This window comes from Haliotis rufescens, unplaced genomic scaffold (assembly GCF_023055435.1).
Source record: "Haliotis rufescens isolate VD_foot unplaced genomic scaffold, xgHalRufe1.0.p SCAF_2, whole genome shotgun sequence".
NCBI classification, from domain to species: Eukaryota; Metazoa; Mollusca; class Gastropoda; order Lepetellida; family Haliotidae; genus Haliotis; species Haliotis rufescens.
Window position 1 is genome coordinate 51,872,552 of NW_025963890.1, and position 21,591 is coordinate 51,894,142.

At 44.8% G+C, this 21,591-nt stretch overlaps 1 protein-coding gene across 11 annotated transcripts in view; it reads right to left on the reverse strand.

Moving 5' to 3' along the window:
- LOC124126572 (collagen alpha-1(IX) chain-like) overlaps positions 1–21,591 on the reverse strand; it is a 250,922-nt gene that overhangs the window by 101,450 nt on the left and 127,881 nt on the right. The gene's annotated exons all lie outside the window — the stretch shown is intronic.

Genomic DNA, 21,591 nt, shown 5'->3' on the forward strand with positions numbered 1-21,591 from the left:
TATCCGTCAAAACGAATGTTAACAAGGGGATTCACGTATACCCTTACCTGACCGTCAAAACGAATGTTAACAAGGGTATTCACGTATACCCACAACTATCTGTCAAAATGAATGTTAACAAGGGGATTCACGTATACCCACACCTGTCCGTCAAAATGAATGTTAACAAGGGGATTCACGTATAAACATTTCTATCCCTCAAAATGCATTTAACAAGGAGATTTACGAAAACACCTGTCCGTCAAAATGCATGTTAACAAGGAATTCACGTATTCACGTATACCCACACCTGTCCGTCAAATTCCATGTAAACAAGGGGATTCCGGTAAACCCACCCCTATTTGATACACTGCATGTGAACAAGGGGGTTGAGGTTTAGCGACAGATGCCCGTCCCACTGAAGGTTAACAAGGGGTTTCGGGCATAAAGTTGACTCTAGGCACTACAGTCTCCGTACAAAGATAGGCATCAATGTACGGTATGCATTATTCTTGTGTCACGCGTTAACATGTCCAGTAATAGAGCAGCGTTTAAAGCTATCATCGGCACTTATCTCCCCTCACCGCGAGAGGTTTTCTCTATACCAGACACATCCAAACATTTTGTCAATATTTAAATTTTTCAGATCCGCGAAACTAGAAGAGGAAGGAGTGTGTGTGGTGGTGGGGATATAGGTGGTGAGGTCGGGGAATGGACTGAGGGGGTGGGGGACGATGCACGTCATGAGATGTTTGCTTGATTCCCCCAGGGTTGCTGCGAGAGGCTGTATCAACAACATTTTAGGTTTTTTTACGGAACTTTTATTGGTATTAAGATTTCCTGCTATTTCTACTCAAACCTACAAGAAGTAAGGTTTGTTGAAAAATTTACAGCTGAGGTTGAGAATCGGGTTTCTCGTAAAATTAGATTGTTTATAAGATGTGTTGATATAGCTAGCTTCGTTTTCGTGATTTATATTTGTGTAACTGACGTGTATTTATCCAACAAGACCAAAATGAAAAGCACGTGTGGTTGGTGGATGTTACGGCAATGTACATGGAAGGTAATTAGGCAAGGAACAAAGGCATGGTCACATGACTGAAACTCTCCTACAACCTCACACCCGTTGTTGACATTTAACTTTTGTTCGTGCTCTGATATTGCTATAACATATACCCCTGCGTTTATACGCGCAGTTTTTAAAAGAAAACAATGTCACTGAAACAGGTTCTATGTGCTTATTTGGGTTCTTCTGCAATGTTTGTGATAAAATAAAACTAAATATTATTGTGATATTATAACCGAATTTACGGGAGGACTTTGTAAAAACAAACATTACAATGTGGGAAATTGTCTGAAAAGTGCTAAGATTGTACCTCCATTGCAAAGTCGATGTGTCGGTAAACGTACATGGTCATACGGTAACTGCACCCGATGACCCCCGCGTCTGGTATTGGACGGTACCACAGAAACGTATGGAATCCGGTCCAGTGCAAGTCTGGTAGCTGCATGATCTTTTAACTCACGGCTTTTCAAAGCGTGGATGAAAGTGTCGACACACAGACAATTGTTTTGATAGGTAAAGCACGCAATGTTTTCCCCTGAGATAGGAAGGGAGGGGGAGGAGGGTAGAGGGATGGTGTGAGGGGAAGGTAGAGGGATGGAGTGAGGGGAAGGGGTAGAGAGATGAAGAGAGGGGAAGGGGTAGAGGGATTGAGTGAGGGGAAGTGGTAGAGGGATGGAGTGAGGGGAAGGTGTAGAGAGATGGAGAGAGGGGAAGGGGTAGAGGGATGGCGTGAGGGGAAGTGGTAGAGGGATGGAGTGAGGGGAAGAGGTAGAGGGATGGCGTGAGGGGAAGGTAGAGGGATGGAGTGAGGGGAAGGGGTAGAGCGGTAGAGTGAGGGGAAGGGGTAGAGGGATGGCGTGAGGGGAAGGGGTAGAGGGATGGAGTGAGGGGAAGGTAGAGGGATGCAGTCAGGGGAAGGGGTAGAGAGGTAGAGTGAGGGGAAGGGGTAGAGGGATGGTGTGAGGGGAAGGTAGAGGGATGGAGTGAGGGGAAGGGGTAGGTAGATGAAGAGAGGGGAAGGGGCAGAGGGATTGAGTGAGGGGAAGGTAGAGGGATAGAGTGAGGGGAAGGGGTAGAGATGGCGTGAGGGGAAGATAGAGAGATAAAATGAGGGGAAGGTAGAGGATGGAGTGAGGGGAAGCGGTAGAGAGATGGAGAGTGACGGGAAGGGGTAGAGAGGTAGAGTGAGGGGAAGGGGTAGTGATGGTGTGAGGGGAAGTTAGAGGGATGGAGTGAGGGGAAGGGGTAGAGATGGTGTAAGAGGAAGGTAGCGGGATTGAGTAAAGGGAAGGTTGCGGGATGGTGGGATGGGAAGGGGTAGAGGGATGGAACTAGGGCAGGGAGTCGCGGGATGGACGTCTCTGTTAACAGTACATCAAGATGAGATTTTTTTTGAGACAAACTGATTAAGCTTTGATACTGGTGATACAGATCCTCTCCCAGGTGGTTCCAGGGTAGTCCCATCTACCAACTTGATTCAGTGCTGGAGCAAGAACTACACATAATAACTGATTATACTTTGCCCAAGGGCTGAATCCGTCCATTGTGTAGTTACTGGGAGGCGCCAATTGTGCTACAAGGAGATTGTGCGTGGATTATCGCCAATTGAATTAATTTTCACTTAAAGAGAGATGTCTGTCCAATTCCAACAAGACAAAATATGTTTGATTCTTTGGCAAGAGGCAAATTCTCCAGCACTTTGGACATGTTGTCGGGGTCTTTGCAAGTGATAATGAGCTCAGGCGATAATGAGAAGGCGGTATTTACAAAACGAGTTTGATTATTCCATTTCAATGTAATGCCTTTTGGATTAACAGGAGCACTTAGTACATTACAGAGAATCAGGGAATCAGTGTTAGCTGGACTACAATGAGAGACGTGCGTGGTTAAAACTGGATGCTGTGGCCATGTTCAGTGATAGTGTAGATGAACACACTTCTCGCCTCGGAACAGTTTTGAGCCGATTTCGTGAGTCATGTGAAAATAAAAAAAAGTCATGCCTTATTTAAAATACAGTGTATGTCGTTTAGAGCAAGTTATATCCAGAGAGGGCGAGGTGTGCGTGTAATTGGGCTGGAACGGGTAACTCGGGTACTCGGATCCAGTGGTTCCTTAGTAGGACCCGGATACCCACAGGACCCCCCGGACCCGTGGTTAGTCACGTGATATATTGTTAAATGGCAAAAAGTGTTCGCATTTCTTTCTAATTTTATCAATTTGAATGGAGATTCAAAGTTTATGCAAGACCTGATCGTTTTATACGAGTATCTGCAGACATATTGGTAGGGCTACGGTCAAACTATTCCCAGTCGGACATTTGTACCTATTTCGTGAGACCTACAGCAGGTAGTCCTAGTGTGTAAGTGTGTGTGTGAGGGGGGGGGGGGGGGGGGGTGATGGGTGTGTATGATTGGTGTGTCTGATAAGGGGTATGAGTGGGAGGTAGACAGGTAGACAGGGGTCAGACCAAAAGTAAATCTGTGAGAGGCTGCTTGATACCTAATAATGTCAATTAAATGAGACAATCCTTTTTCATCTGCTTTATAATACAGATGGTTTGTCAAAAAGTTTGTTAATTTTGCTACACAATTTCACAAGGTAACCGATTGGGGAGTTATTGTACAAGTAGGATTATCTGCAACCATGCTTTCAAACCACTGAAAGAGAAACTAGTGTGTGCATTAATATATGCATAGCCACACTTTGAGTACATACTGATACAGATGTCTTAAGTATTAACATAGGTGGGCACTACCCCAGATTCATGATACTACTTCAGCGGACCACTTTCAAAATCTCAAAAGAACTACTGTGTCACCCACAGAGAACGTTTGGCGGTTGCCGATTCCATTCCATTTAATTGAGGACTAATTATGAAGCTTTACAATTACTTTACAATTTCAAGGAATTCATTATCTCATTCGTTAACTCGTTTTTCAGAGTATCAGTTTGATATTGAGTACAGACCAGGACATAGACATTCAAAGCTAATGGATTATCATAAACTCCATGCAAGCAATGTGGACATGGTGACATTGAATCATCTGCTGTAGAAGTGGACTCTAGTAGACTTGGTGACACCGAATCAGCTGCTGTAGAAGTGGACTCTAGTAGACTTGGTGACACCGAATCAGCTGCTGTAGAAGTGGGCTCTAGTAGACATGGTGACACCGAATCAGCTGCTATAGAAGTGGGCTCTAGTAGACTTGGTGACACCGAATCAGCTGCTATAGAAGTGGACTCTAGTAGACTTGGTGACACCGAATCAGCTGCTGTAGAAGTGGACGCTAGTGTAGTTGCAGGAGTCCCATCAAAATCAACAAATATACAATGTGATAAAGTCGCAATTAGTAAGAAAACTAGAACTGAATCACAAAAATCTTCGTAAGGTCCAGGAAGAAGAAAATAAGTGAGTGAGTGCGTAAGTATGGTTATACGACGCTTTCAGCAATATTCCAGAAACATCACGGTGGGAACACCATAAATGGGCTTCACACATTGTACCCATGTCGGCGAGACGAGCGAACCGCTCCAGGAAGAAAATGAAACATGTGGGCAGGTGATCAGATATTTATTCAACGTAAAGAAACATCTTCAGAATAATGGGCATGGTGGAGACATGGACCTAGCCTTCAAGAACAGAATGATGCATTCTGTATTCTGAAAAGCAGGATCCATGTCTGCTGGCAGTGCCCTGGCCCATGGTGAAGCACATACCTATGTACAAAGCACGGTGACAGGGTGATACTGGGTTGTAAACTCTAGAAAAGTTCAAACCCCTACATGTCTGGCCATACACAAGCAATAATGTCCTGGTGCAATCTGGAAAACGTAAAATTCAAAAGAAGAAGAATCGTGCTCCACAAATTCCAAATTTGCTTCTCGATTAGATTGAGTCATAAGTGTGTTCCAACTCTCGTTAATGTCCACATCAAGGGTATCAGGGTGTCCAAGGTTCACAAGAAACAGTGGAGAATATCACAGAACTATTGATAATATGAGCATGGAGTACAATGTGAAAAGTTTTCAAAACATTAATTTTTACGCTTAATGCAGACATTAGCACACAGACCTCTTTATGCTAAATTAACTTAATCTCAAATATGAGACTGACAAAAACGCTTGAAAGAGGAACAGATTACACCATGAGCCTGTGTGGAGTAGACTGTATGAGTGTCATGGTGTTTTAGCATTACCGACAACACATGTTCTATCCTGAAGGAACAGCCGCACTGTTGTACGTATCGGTATTGGAAGCGCTCTTTGATGTCGTCACCGTATCCTTCAGCTCCGACAGTATCATAAGCAAAGGTTGTATATTGCATCTTTTCGTGATTGATTGGTGAGTTGATACACCAATAATGCCATGTTTATTATCAACCACGAGTAACAGTTTACATCTGTGTTGCTCAGTCAACGGCCGCCATTCGCCGACAATGAGCCACATCATCCAATGTTTGCCCAGAATTCGTAGAGCTTACAATACTTCTAAGACGATGCAGGTATGTACAGTCGCTATCTTCTTTCCCTGTCACCGTATTGTCAAGCCTAAAGGTCCACCCAGGAGACTCCAGTAGCTGTAGCTGTTCATTTAACGTGTAGTCAAGGTTACCCACACAACCAGCAATCAGTAACCACTGACCTCAGTTACCAGCAATTTGCAAACTGATACGATGCAATATTTCAGTAGCCATTACCTTTAGTTTAAAGTCAAACTGACCTCAACATTCAGTTGCCATCGATAGCCATGGCCTCCATTTATAAATCTGTCAGTAGCTACCTTCATTCATTCTCATAAATACGTGATGACCTCACGGGATCTCCAAGGAACCCTTACAATTTGATCTCAGTACACATACATATAATGTGCAACTACCTGTCGTCATGTTTGACCAGATGACCTCTAAGATGTTTCATGAGCAGCTCTCAGTCTTCATCATACGTCCACAAAATGTAAATTCACTGACGAAATACTTCAAGTGTCCCTGGAGCAAGAAGGGGCGGAGATGCCATGGCGTATGCGCTGAGGAAACGGAATAACTTCAGCTGGCACCCCCTTCGTGCATTATCTCTGAGATAGCAGCTGGCCTGTTCAGGGATCCACACTCACCCGTCACGTCCCCCACTGTTGGTAAGACCGGTAATCGCTTCCCACCGCAGGGGCCGGCTTCCAACATCCACAACCAACGTTCCCACCCCCGAGTGTGGTTATGGCAGGGACGTCACTCAGGATCAAATGTACCTGAGACTTATAGAATCCAATAGCAAACCTGTTCCATTGCAGATATGTGTTCAATGTAACTATATTTCAGGAGTGCATGTACATGTCAGTCGCAGTAGGATTAATAATAATACTTGTAGGTATGGATATCAGCTCATCGTCGGCATCACGTGTATGTTGATGCCAACTAAAATAAGTAAAGCAAGTAACAAACTGCCATAGGTCATTTGGACGACGGAACAATACGTCTCCTCACATCTCTACACCTGCCCACAATCCCAGTCTATACCTACTCATGTCTCTACACCTGCCCACAACCCCAGTCTATATATACTCATACCTCTACAACTGCCCACAACTCCAGTCTATACCTACTCATGTCTCTACACCTGCCCACATCCCCAGTCTATATCTACTCATACCTCTACACCTGCCCACATCCCCAGTCTATACCTACTCATACCTCTACACCTGCCCACATCCCCAGTCTATATCTACTCATACCTCTACACCTGCCCACAACCCCAGTCTATACCTACTCATGTCTCTACACCTGCCCACAGCCCCAGTCTATATCTACTCATACCTCTACACCTGCCCACATCCCCAGTCTATATCTACTCATACCTCTACACCTGCCCACATCCCCAGTTTATATCTACTCATACCTCTACACCTGCCCACATCCCCAGTCTATATCTACTCATACCTCTACACCTGCCCACATCCCCAGTCTATACCTACTCATGTCTCTACACCTGCCCACAACCCCAGTTTATATCTACTCATACCTCTACACCTGCCCACATCCCCAGTCTATATCTACTCATACCTCTACACCTGCCCACATCCCCAGTCTATACCTACTCATGTCTCTACACCTGCCCGCAACCCCAGTTTATATTTACTCATACCTCTACAACTGCCCACATCCCCAGTCTTTATCTACTCATACCTCTACACCTGCCCACAACCCAAGTCTATACCTACTCATGTCTCTACCCCCTGCCAACGTACAACACCTTGTGTTAAAGATTTGTACACTAATGCCACATCAGGAAAGTTGTATAAGGAAAGGCAGAATGTGGGAAATTGTAAATGATGTGTGATGCGTTGTGTGAAGTGCGTTGTGTGATGTGTGATGTGTGACATGTGGTGTGTGATGTGTGATGTGTGTTGTGTGATGTGTGATGTTGTGTGTTGTGTAAATCACGGAGTGACATTTTACGCTGATGCAACGTTTTTCAATACCATTCACCTAAACAAGAAATAGTTTTGCCCTGATAAGCCACACATCTTTTTAATAAAACACTATCTGAATTTCAATCCCTCAACATAGCGGTGGCATCTTGGTCCATCACACGGATCTTGCTTCTCCCCTGACAGATGTAGAGATGAGATAGGCTTATCTCCGATCACGTGACTGTACGAGGTGGACCCCGTACTAAGGATTGGTCACCCTAGATAAAGGTATCCTCACAACACATCGTATTTGTGTTATGTGGTTGTGGGTCTTCTGTCGGCCAGGAATGTGCAGTTTGTTTACAGAAGTGCAGCTGCATGTGGTGCATATTCCCTAGCCGCCCAGCACAAGCCGACCAAGCTGAGGATTCCCCGGGTGTCAAATGTAGATGACCTGAGCCAGGAGGAAGAATTTCACAGACTTCGTAAATGATGCTACCTGATTTACATGGAGGTTACATTCATAGATTTAAACAGGTATCTCGATATCACACATTACCAAGCCCATTGATGTATATGTTCAGCGTATCTCGAGAAAAAAAGGCATAAACAAATCTATAGATGTATACCCTCCGCGTATCTCGGTATGCTTCAAAACCTCAGCTCCAACGAAGCCTATCTCGTTATCAGTAAAGATTTATCCTGATTCCATAGTGATGCCAAAATACAGAAATTTACAATGCAAAGCGCCAAAGGCCTATCAAAGCACGTGCACTGTACGAGTGTTCAAGTTCTGGGTCTGGGAACGTATTGTACTCTGCTGTGATAAGCAGATCCAATCTCTGAACAAGCACACGCTGAGTATATGTTGGAGGTTCTACCACACTAAATCAGAACCAGTTGTGACAGTGCGGTTTTTCGTAGCCTTCACTGCAGATCGATAGATATCTGCAGGCTGTGATTGGATACTATTGTGTAAGATTTTTATGTCTTTTAAATGTACATCCATCCAGATATTAAAACCGACCATGTTTAGTCTTTTTAAACATGATGACATGCTGAATGTGACCACAGCTATTTTCAAGTAGGTGACATTTGGTGCGGAACTTGGGTTGGTGTGTTATACTTCCTGTACTCGGAAAAAGAGCTGGCTAAGGTAGTCATATCTTTTGTTTATGTTGCTGCGCTAAGGCAAAGCCCTCCACACACGTACAGGTAATAGCTGTTGAATGTTTAATTACCATTTTTTTTAAATATGACGTTACGATAGAAGTCTGTTGGAAAACATTTGGTTGAGTGTAACCTGGATGGGTCTTGATGATCCATAAACACCGCAACACGAAGTCACGTGATACGTACGTCACACGCTATCCTTTGAAGGCGGCAGGTGTAACTTACACGGACATGACTTGTCTTCACGTGTGTTTTCAGGCAAGATTATAAAATGCAACAAACGTACAATGACACAAAATATGAACCTCGTGAGCTGTGCACTGGGACAACTGTACTTCTGTCACATGATTGTAATTCACTGGTTTGTCTGGTCCGATTATTTACATGCTGCTGGACAGAGCTTGAATATTGCGGCGGCGTGAGAAAACATGCACTCACTCCCCGGTAATATCGTCACCACGTTCCTAGACCACGTCCACCACGTCATCAGCTCGTAATTAGAATAATTTGTAGTGGCATTCGTTTTTCAGCAAATTTCTGGACGTCAATGAAAGTTGTCGTTCGTGGAGAGTGATCTGATGCCGACATAACTCAAACATCTACCATATACACACACGCAAAATGTCCCGGTAATACCTGCATGGTGGACTGCTATAGGCCCATCTCCGTCTGCACGGTACACACTCACATGTGCATCTAGATCTCCTCCCAGCAATGTGTGATACTTGACCGTCTTCCTCCCTCTAGATAAACTCACCTGGCTTACCAGGAAGGCGGGGCACAGGTAAATATAGATACCCGTGGGTGATGTCACGGGAAGAAGGCTTTTATGTTTAATTGACTCATCCTTTTAAGACGGTGTCCAATGCTTGTAGTTACACCTTAACACATGCACAGCCCACTTTGCGACTGCCACAAGCCTACTTGTCGTTCAAGCGTTAGTTCACCCACATTCTGGTTATCATGAATGTTTCTACTTTCCCAAAGGTAATAACATGTTGAGAGATAGATATATTTTGATAAATAGAAGAAATTCTTGCCTCCTGATCCTGATATCGTGGGTTATACTCACGTACTGGAATGTGGTGCCGGTGTGTTGTGGGCGGTAGGCGGGTGTTAGGCGGTTGTACTTCGGGTGTTAGGCGGTTGTACTTCGGGTGTTAGGCGGTTGTACTGCGGATGTTAGGCGGTTGTTTGGCGATCGTACAGCGGATGTTAGGCGGTCGTACTGCGGTCGCTAGGCGGGTGTGTTGCGGGCGTTAGGCGGGTGATAGGCGGTTGTACTGTGGGTGTTACGCGGGTGTGCTGCGGGCGTTAGGCGGGTGCGTGGTGTGTGTTCAGCAGGTGTGTGGATATTTAGTAATATTGATGCGTGCGCGTGCGTGCGTGCGTGCGTGCGTGCGTGCGTGCGTGCGCGCGTGCGTGCGTGTGTGTGTGGTGAGTATTTAGCGGGTGTATGCGGTGCTTGTCGATGCATATATAACTGTTCCGATGTAGGAGTAGCTATTACACGGAGGAGGCTGTCATGTTATCCTCATTCAGAGGAAGTGACTTCAAACACTGTGAACGTCAACGTGCTTTTTCAGTCTGACCTTTCGTGAGAGGACATGGATTGTGAATGAAATATTTGGGTGTGGCTCCATTGCCTGAGTCACAACGGAATATTCGGAATAGTTCAGGAACTATGATAAATTATATCTCCGCCTGTCGTATTCATAGTTTGAAACAAATACACGTGTGTTGTGGGTGGGGAGGATTAAACACGCCGTTAATGAGGTGCCTGTTTCACGTCGTCCACCCACACAAACACCTTGGCTTCAGCCGGCCACAGATAGCCAACCCTGCTGTCACGTAAGCGTATGCCAGATAACGGCCATTACATGGAGTCTTACTACTTATATGTCTTAAACGTTCGCCAACAACCGGAAGATACTCGCACCTTCTCATTCGAGCCATTGTGCACCAGGTGTCTGGTTATGAGCTGATCTACCGCGAGCACCAGGTGTCCTTGAAATAATGAAGCTTGTCGTTGTCCACAAGTAGCATAAGGTTAATAAGGGAGGACATCATTAGTATTTGAACCTATTTCTGTAAATTGTAGTTTATCCAGAAAGGTGAGGACATTTAGAATATATAGCAGAATATAACTGGAAAATGAACGGCCGATGACATCTGGTGAGTTGCAAAGGAGTGAATAGCCTGGTTTTCTCCCAGAGGAGACGGTTCAGTCTGCAGGCTTCCTGTAATGCTAACAAGACTAATTCCTTATCATACGGTCAATCAAACAAGAACAAACTGTGCACAACACAGCTCTGTTATTTTACAAACAATTCTCACTTTTTCTCTCGATAACATTTGCATCGTTGTAATCTTGTCCTGATGTTGCGATTTCGACAGACCTATGCGGAACATCTCGTCGACACCCCTCCCTCCCCCCTCCCTTTCCTACTGCATCTAATAAAACAATAAAAGCTGGAAGTCACTCAAATCTCACGGAGGAGATCTACGGGGAACATTCCTCCCCATCGGCTTCAGTACCCACGGAAAAACGCCACATGTTAGGCTTGCCAACTTCGGGGAACGTACCCCACCTCCGCGACTGCAACATCTCGCTGAAACCTTCCCCTTTCTGATTGACCAGTTTTGTTTTGATAACATGCATACATTAATGCTTACTTTTCACAACTTGGAGCAGAGTCTAACATTTGCCGGATTCCATATGTTTCTGCTCCAATGCCGTAAAATTACGTCAGCGTCTGGTCGAACGACATACCGGAAACCGTTCGAATCCAAGGGCGCAAATGCCCTTTTGCATATGATCCATATGCGGACCCCATGGGCCTGTGCTGTGCGTGCAACAGCTCCAGGGTGCACTGTGTCGCCCCACCTGTACCTTAGGTCTATTACTTACATCAAACGGCGAACACAGGTTATCTTAATGTTTTGATGGCGTTGTTTATTAGACTAAGGTGCAAACGGGCAATGGCAAAGGTAAGCGGAGATAACTAAAGTATTCTGGGTGGGTCTGGCGGGGGATGCAGACCAGATTGGCTGTCTCTGAACCCTGGTAGGGAGTCAAGCTGGGGTATGGTGTATTATACACACCAGTCGTATGCTTCAATAATCAAGCCTTGCATCTGCAAACACGTCCTTTCGCGTAGGTGACGACCTTCAACGTGTTCTCACCCCTCCCTGTAGGCTGCTAATGCTTGACACATCCAACAGAACAGACAGAACAGGAACCTTGGCAATTATTTCCAGAAAAAGATTGCATAAGCCTGTTGAAGGGAAATAACTACTGATAACTTGACAGGTTTGTTATTTTTTCTCATTATGAACGTTTATTTTGCAATTTCCAAATCAGATTCCCATACCTAACACATCAGGGGGGAGCTTTTATAAATTGCCGGGCAAAATAAAGTACATACTTGAAAATTGGGTGTGACCAAAAAGTTATAAACGCTATCAAAAAGTTACAAAGCAACCGCCGAAACACGGCAAAACACAACTATGATACCCGTATCAAATACGTCACCATCGACAACTATTTCTTGTTGTTTCATATTAATCCAGCATCAAACATGGGTGTATATTTTCTTTTGTCCAGCAATTTACAACATGCCATCGTTGACTACCAAAGGTCTTTGGCAGCTTTGGGTGAGTGACAGGAGTGAATAACTTTGGTTTAACGCGGCAATAAGGACAACTTCAGCACTGACACAACATTAAATAAGCCTGTTTGGGCCAGACGAACCCGTGATTGATATCATGACCCACGCCCAGCGTCCAAGGGGTACCATGACAACGTCCCCGAGCCTGACCACATCTTTGTTCGACTCACGTGACAAGCACGTTCATGCCCGCAAATGAATGATGAATAAGTAACCGATTGCAGTGTCTGTGTTTACTCTTCAAGCATGTCACCGATGTTACTGTCAACGTAACGGTAGTTATAGTAACTGAATGTTGAGTAGGAGTGACATCAAGTGTAACCTAGTCTATGCTCCACTCCCAGAAAGGTTTCCTTTGATAACGAGATAGCGAGATACCGAGATACCGAGATACCGAGATAGCGGGCGAGACGGAGGACACTGGGGACGAGCCTTTGCATGTGACAGTCAACCCTGATGGTATCGTGTTGCCAACATACACGACCTTTACCTGGCTGCGAGGACGCCAGAACGATGTGGATGTGGATACTGTTAGATTCAGGGATAAACTCCAATTTCTGATGTATCACACAAGGTACAGACTAGAACAACAGTGGCCATCTGTCTTGGGGCTGTTGTGCGACGAACACAAAGCACATGACACTGACGAGTCGTGCCATGTAAATACACACTGGTCTTATGGCCTATACAAGGTACCATACCGCCAGTAACTACACACTGGTCTTATTGCCTATACAAGGCACCATACCGCCAGTAACTACACACTGGTCTCATGGCCTATACAAGGTACCATACCACCAGTAACAACACACTGGTCTCATGGCCTATACAAGGTACCATACCGCCAGTAACTACACACTGGTCTCATGGCCTATACAAGGTACCATACCGCCAGTAACAACGCACTGGTCTCATGGCCTATACAAGGTTCCATACCACCAGTAACTACACACTGGTCTCATGGCCTATACAAGGTACCATACCGCCAGTAACAACGCACTGGTCTCATGGCATATACAAGGTACCATACCACCAGTAACTACACACTGGTCTCATGGCCTATACAAGGTACCATACCGCCAGTAACAACGCACTGGTCTCATGGCCTATACAAGGTACCTATACAAGGTACCTGCATCACTTAGGGTTTTTCTCCAACATTAAGCTGACACACCGTGAAATAACTGGAATACTGTTAAAAGCGGTGTTAAACTTTCTCATTCATGACATACAAGGTCTCATACCGCCAATAACAACGCACTAATATCATGAAATACTAGTATACAATGTACCACACCATACACGTTAGTCTCACGATAGGGACACGAATTGTGACGTGTCCCAACCCAAGACAATCACATCATCAATATGACCAGTACAATACTCAGTAAAATCATGTCAGATTCAAACAGTGTCACAGTTACAATGCAGGAGATGGATCAAGGATACATAACAAATACCACTCACAGTTGCAAAGGAAACCAGCGGAAAACAGTTGTGAGTGGAAACGATGAAGACAGGGAACTAAAAGCAGTGATGGCGGACGTGATTCCAGGCCGAAGGTTGCAAATGTAGACATAGAGATACCCACCATAACGGTGGCATTCGACAGAAAATCAAAATTGGTTGCTGCGAAAGTAAATTAAACAAAAAATGACTAACGAAGTATGCGTTGCTTATGTACGTTCTAAGACAAATGCTATGACTTCTAAATATTTAATGTTAATTTGGATTTAAAGGAATTTGATTAAAATTTAATTTTTAAAAATAATTTCAAATATTTGGGTTACCCTAAATATTGGCTTGACTTCTTGGTTTTACCAGTGGCTACCTGGGAAAAAGTATTTGTAAATATATAGCTACTTGGTAAAAAAATAAACTTGAGGATGTGAGTCCTTATCCATCCAGTCCATTAAACCATCATGTTTTCTTAGTCCATTTTGCAACATTTAAGTCAATGTGCCAATTCTGCGTAATATTTCAGTCAGTTTGACAGATTTTATACATTAACTGTAACATATATATAGTATAATTGATGTTTCTTAATAATATGGACTTGGATAAAATACAGTTTGTGTCTATTGTTTTTGAGAATTCCACCGTGGCATTACAGTAAGCTGTATTTGTCGGTGCTAAGCGCTGTGTGGGGATGCCTGTCCACTCCAGTTTCAATACCGAGCTTCCATTCGCAAAGTGGGGAGGGTTTGGGAATCTGTCACGTCATGAAATGTTAAAACACGATTGAAATACAACCCTGCTTAAACTGCCGTTGTACTCAGATGGCCTAAAGGTCATACGGTATAATGCCATTAGAAGCACATGGAACGTTGGCGATCGGTTGTATAACGGTGTCACCATGACCTTTATATAACACAGTTTACAGTTTCTAGTTGTGGCCACTTCTCACCAATTCCAATATTCCTGTAAATCTGTTTAACCATTGTTGACGCTGGCGTTATGAAGCCTACATGGTGCCGTGCTGGGGCCAGTAATTGGTTGTTACCTCTAACGTTAGTCGCGTCTTGGAGAGCGACACCATCTGTCTCCGCATTAGGATTGAAGAGATGTGTAGGCTAGGTCCCTGGTAGATGTGTAGGTCCCTGGGAGATGTGTAGGTTAGGTCCCTGTGAGATGTGTAGGTCATTGGTAGATGTGTAGGTCCCTGGGAGATGTGTATGTTAGGCCCCTGGTTGATATGTAGGTCATTGCTAGATGTGTATGTCCCTGGGAGATGTGTAGGTTAGGTCCCTGGTTGATATGTAGGTCATTGGTAGATGTGTAGGTCCCTGGTTGATATGTAGGTCATTGGTAGATGTGTAGGTCCTTGGGAGATGTGTAGGTAGGGTCCCTGGTTGATGTGTAGATCATTGGTAGATGTGTAGGCCCCTGGGAAATGTGTAGGCTAGGTCCCTGGTAGATGTGTAGGTCCCTGGTAGATGTGTAGGTCCCTGGGAAATGTGTAGGTCCCTGGTAGATGTGTAGGTCCCTGGGAAATGTGTAAGCTAGGTCCCTGGTAGATGTGTAGGCTAGGTCCCTGGTAGATGTGTAAGCTAGGTCCCTGGTAGATGTGTAGGCCCCTGGGAAATGTGTAGGTCCCTGGGAGATGTGTAGGCTAGGTCCCTGGTAGATGTGTAGGTCCCTGGTAGATGTGTAGGTCCCTGGGAGATGTGTAGGCTAGGTCCCTGGTAGATGTGTAGGTCCCTGGGAAATGTGTAGGCTAGGTCCCTGGTAGATGTGTAGGTCCCTGGTAGATGTGTAGGTCCCTGGGAAATGTGTAGGCTAGGTCCCTGGTAGATGTGTAGGTCCCTGGTAGATGTGTAGGTCCCTGGGAGATGTGTAGGCTAGGTCCCTGGTAGATGTGTAAGCTAGGTCCCTGGTAGATGTGTAGGTTAGGTCCCTGGTTGATGTGTAGGCTAGGCCCCTAATAGATGTGTAGGCTAGGTCCCTGGTAGATGTGTAGGCTAGGCCCCTGGTAGATGTGTAGGCTAGGTCCCTGGTTGATGTGTAGGCTAGGCCCCTTATAGATGTGTAGGCTAGGTCCCTGGTAGATGTATAGGCTAGGCCCCTAATAGATGTGTAGGCTAGGTCCCTGGTTGTTGTGTAGGCTAGGCCCCTGGTAGATGTGTAGGCTAGGCCCCTGGTAGATGTGTAGGCTAGGTCCCTGGTAGATGTGTAGGCTAGGTCCCTGGTAGATGTGTAGGCTAGGTCCCTGGTAGATGTGTAGGCTAGGTCCCTGGTAGATGTGTAGGCTAGGTCCCTGGTTGATGTGTAGGCCCCTGGTAGATGTGTAGGCTAGTTCCCTGGTAGATGTGTAAGTTGGTCCCTGGTAGATGTGTAGGTTAGGTCCCTGGTAGATGTGTAGGTTAGGTCCCTGGTAGATGTGTAAGCTAGGTCCCTGGTAGATGTGTAAGCTAGGTCCCTGGTAGATGTGTAAGCTAGGTCCCTGGTAGATGTGTAAGCTAGGTCCCTGGTAGATGTGTAGGTTAGGTCCCTGGGAGATGTGTAGGTCCCTGGGAGATGTGTTGGCTAGGCCCCTGGTAAATGTGTAGGTCCCTGGGAGATGTGTAGGCTAGGCCCCTGGTAGATGTGTAGGTTAGGTCCCTGGTAGATGTGTAAGCTAGGTCCCTGGTAGATGTGTAAGCTAGGTCCCTGGTAGGTGTTGGCTAGGCCCCTGGTAAATGTGTAGGTCCCTGGGAGATGTGTAGGCTAGGCCCCTGGTAGATGTGTAAGTTGGTCCCTGGTAGATGTGTAGGCTAGGTCCCTGGTAGGTGTTGGCTAGGTCCCTGGTAGATGTGTAGGTCCCTGGTAGATGTGTAGGTCCCTGGTAGATGTGTAAGCTAGGTCCCTGGTAGATGTGTAGGTTAGGTCCCTGGTAGATGTGTAAGCTAGGCCCCTGGTAGATGTGTAGGTTAGGTCCCTGGTAGATGTGTAGGTCCCTGGTAGATGTGTAGGTCCCTTGGAGATGTGTAGGCTAGGCCCCTGGTAGATGTGTAGGCTAGGCCCCTGGTAGATGTGTTAGCTAGGTCCCTGGTAAATGTGTAGGTCCCTGGTAGATGTGTAGGTCCCTGGTAGATGTGTAAGCTAGGTCCCTGGTAGATGTGTAAGCTAGGTCCCTGGTAGATGTGTAAGCTAGGTCCCTGGTAGATGTGTAGGTTAGGTCCCTGGTAAATGTGTAGGTCCCTGGGAGATTTGTAGGCTAGGCCCCTGGTAAATGTGTAGGTTAGGTCCCTGGTAGATGTGTAAGCTAGGTCCCTGGTAGGTGTTGGCTAGGCCCCTGGTAAATGTGTAGGTCCCTGGGAGATGTGTAGGCTAGGCCCCTGGTAAATGTGTAGGTCCCTGGGAGATTTGTAGGCTAGGTCCCTGGTAAATGTGTAGGTTAGGTCCCTGGTAGATGTGTAAGCTAGGTCCCTGGTAGGTGTTGGCTAGGCCCCTGGTAAATGTGTAGGTCCCTGGGAGATGTGTAGGCTAGGCCCCTGGTAGATGTGTAGGTCCCTGGGAGATGTGTAGGCTAGGCCCCTGGTAGATGTGTAGGTTAGGTCCCTGGTAGATGTGTTAGCTAGGTCCCTGGTAAATGTGTAGGTCCCTGGGAGATGTGTAGGTCCCTGGTAGATGTGTAAGCTAGGTCCCTGGTAAATGTGTAGGTCCCTGGGAGATGTGTAGGTTAGGTCCCTGGTAGATGTGTTAGCTAGGTCCCTGGTAAATGTGTAGGTCCCTGGGAGATGTGTAGGCTAGGCCCCTGGTAGATGTGTAGGTTAGGTCCCTGGGAGATGTGTAGGCTAGGCCCCTGGTAGATGTGTTAGCTAGGTCCCTGGTAAATGTGTAGGTCCCTGGTAGATGTGTTGGCGAGGTGCCTGTGTATTAAAGACTGAAGGGCAACTCCCAAACTGGTGTATCACGTGTCGCTCTGTAAACTGACATGTGGAGCCTGCACAGTTTCAGTGTCATACCTGGCCAAGGGTGTAGGGTGACAGTGTACCGGGTATTGTGGCCTAAGTATGACAGTGTACTAGGCATTGTGGCCTTAGCATGACAGTGTACCGGGTATTGTGGCCAAAGTATGACAGTGTACTAGGTATTGTGGCCTAAGAATGACAGTGTACCGGGTATTGTGGCCTTAGTATGACAGTGTACCGGGTATTGTGGCCTAAGTATGACAGTGTACTGGGTATTGTGGCCTAAGTATGACAGTGTATTGGGTATTGTGGCCTTAGTATGCCAGTGTACCGGGTATTGTGGCCTAAGTATGACAGTGTACTGGGTATTGTGGCCTAAGTTTAACAGTTTACCGGGTATTGTGGCCTAAGAATGACAGTGTACCGGGTATTGTGGCCTTAGTATGACAGTGTACTGGGTATTGTGGCCTAAGTATGACAGTGTACTGGGTATTGTAGCCTCAGTATGACAGTGTACTGGGTATTGTGGCCTAAGTATGACAGTGTATTGGGTATTGTGGCCTTAGTATGCCAGTGTACCGGGTATTGTGGCCTAAGTATGACAGTGTACTGGGTATTGTGGCCTAAGTTTAACAGTTTACCGGGTATTGTGGCCTAAGTATGACAGTGTACCGGGTATTGTGGCCTTAGTATGACAGTGTACCGGGTATTGTGGCCTAAGTATGACAGTGTACTGGGTATTGTGGCCTAAGTATAACAGTGTACTGGGTATTGTGGTCTAAGTATGAGAGTGTACCGGGTATTAACAACAATGTAAAGAACCATTAAAAACTGAGAGCTATTGCTTACACGTCTCATGTCTTTTATTAAGAACCCTCGATCACTTTGCACAAGAGATTGTAGTGCACCTTTGAGTTGTTTTAAACCAAGGCGTTAATAATACAGATGCTTTTTCAGCCTCAATTAAAGCTGTAATTAACCTCATCAGTGCTATCAATAGTCGTGTTACGTCACATGACCTCCACCCAAGAACATAGCGGTACGCCACTTTTCGCTGGCACATGGAGATGACATTTGCTCGACATACGAGGCCGCCATTAGGAGGGAGTTCGGGGAGTTCGGGGTTGGGGTTGGGGTTGGGGTTGGGGTTGGGGTTGGGGTGGGGTTGGGGTTGGGGTGGGGTTGGGGGTTGGGGTTGGGGCGGGGAGCTATTTCCATGTCATAGTATAGGTAGTCAAAAGAAACTGAAAGCAGTTCAGCATTCTTTCATTCAATCCAAAGTCAGCTTTCTAGTTTAACTATCCCAACAAAGAGTTTTTTAAGGCGCATATACTTAGGCACGGCATGATTGACAGCTAGTAAGACTATTACTGAGTCATTGCAGTCAGGGCAGTGGTGTTTCTATGACAAAACCTTAACAGAAAGCATCTGATGCTTCAATATGCCCACGTCAGGGGAACACACGTGATACTATGGGCGACGTCTTCAGCCGTGTATAGGCAATATGTACAGTTTAAACAACCTACTGCTTTTTGTCTTATTTCCAATCCTTCTGTAAATTCAAGAAACAATATATTACAGCCACTTTTTCAAAAGTATTACATGGTATAGTTTATGGGTTTTCAAGTCAGATAACGGAGGCTATTGACATAGTTTATTTTTTGCCCCCAAACCCGTATTTTTATAAAGGCTGGTGTGAAACGAAGTGATTTACTTTTAACACCCTTGGTGTTTATGAAGAATAAATACCCGCCTTTGATCGTGTTTTATATCAAGGATTAGAAAATATACACAAACGTGTCAGCGTTCATGTGCATATGCACACACAGTGCAGTTGTTCATCAGAGAGTTTTGCTGATTCAACTAAACCTCATATCTGTGAGCGGACTGGCTCTGACACCAATATGGATCCCATTCCATGGGGACTGTACTGGTACATGGCTATGTGAATATGTCATTTCTTACATGAAATAGAACGTTTATATAATAACAAATTGAAGCATGCGTGTGGTCCCCAACTTGTACACACAGTCCCAACTCTGCCCTCAGTAACCCAGAGTCTGTGTCTCTGTGATAGTATGATAGAAATGTACCCAGCCACTGATACCTCCAAAATCCTTCACATCAGCCAAGGCCACATGACATTAAATAGGTTTTCATCAGAATTACAGCTTTTTCGTTTGTTGTTTTTTCATTTAAATCGTATGATGTTGAAAAATCCATTTTCATCCAAAACATAGGTCTTGCTACGATGAAACTTGAAAAAGTCAGTAATATCTAAATAGCTATGCACTGGTAACGTATTGTTAGGACAAGAAACAAACAAACATATATGACACCTGGAGAACTAATAAAAGAACCCTATTCGTATTATCGCCAGTTCTTCATTTTAAACAAAATAATCCAAATAGTCAATATAATTTGTTTGCCTTAAACAGAATTGTGGCAACGTGGCTAAATTGATGAGAAGCGGTGATGAGGACGGCGAGAAGACAGCGGTGATATTGAGTGAGTGAGTGAGTTGGGTCGTACGACCCTTCTCGGATGTCATTCCCTTTCTGGGCCAATATTGAGCTTCACAAAAAATTCGTATGATAGACTGTGGAAATTACATTGGGAACTCAGAATCTGTGTCGTCAACACACTCACACGTTTAAACAATGACGCCTTACTTCAGGGCTAAGGCACCTCGCTACACACTGCACCGCTTCACTTATGGAGGTGCAGATTCAACACTGACAGTCTTCATGGATGTGCTGGAAATTCGTACTATTGAAAAGAAGTCAAGGAACACCTGATTCTTTGGCAGGACAACTGTAGTAATATGAAAGAATCGTGTGTTCCTGAACTTCTTTTGAGTAGTATTTGACGGCTAAACCTTCCATATTGTTCTCAACCCACAACTAGTGCACGAACAAGTCAATGAGTTCCCGCGCCCCGTTCTACTGAACTGAACTGCCCTGAACTGGACTACACAACCTGTGTCAAAAGAGGTACAATCATCTTCCCGAGGCAAGGGAGTTAACTAACTATAATAGTCCTGTTCCCAGCCTTGCCGAACTAGGCTGGAATTTCGAGGCTCGATCGTATCGTCACCAATATCTATTACGAGTTATGTCGCTTCTATGTCCCTCCTGTTGACCAATCAAATTCCATCACTCATATCACTGCATTTGCTGGACTTTAATAGTCAGTTAAAGCCATTGCCTCGCAAGGATGAGGTAATACAGTGCTTTCCTAACATACAATTCATTTTCTAAATGTAGCTCTGATTTTATTGCAAAATTAAGACAATGTTATTGGGGTTCCGAATTATGAGCTATGAAAGAGATAACTCAGTTTGTATAATTTTGGTTTAACATAAAATTATTTATGAACAAAACATTTCAAATGCTTGACAAACAAAAATTCAAATCCGACATCATCGAGATTGCATAGGCTAAATTTCTGATTAATTATGGGGATATTTGTCAATCTTAAGGTCTCAACCGGCAGATTGTGATTTGACGTCCTGAATTTTAATAAGATTCTCCAGTTGGATTCTTGTAAATAACAAAGTACTGCTCGCATCATAAATCTCGAGATTTCACAATATCATATTTTACCCCTGTTAAAGAATGTTCTATGTTTGTTATCCATGTTTGATTATAGACATATTTCAATTTAGAAATGACAAACATTTTTAACAGATATATAGTTTGAAAATTCTGTGATGTCCGTATTATTCAATCCTACTTGGTCAAAATGCCTTTAATGCAAGTTATCCATTTGTGATAACATTTTCCCCAAATAGTGTCATTATAAATAAGCTTGTACACTTAAACAGATAATTTGGAGGCTTTTCGAGTTAAGAGATTGCACCAAAAACATATAATTCTGCTTTTAACTAGGTTGGCAAGTGAGTAT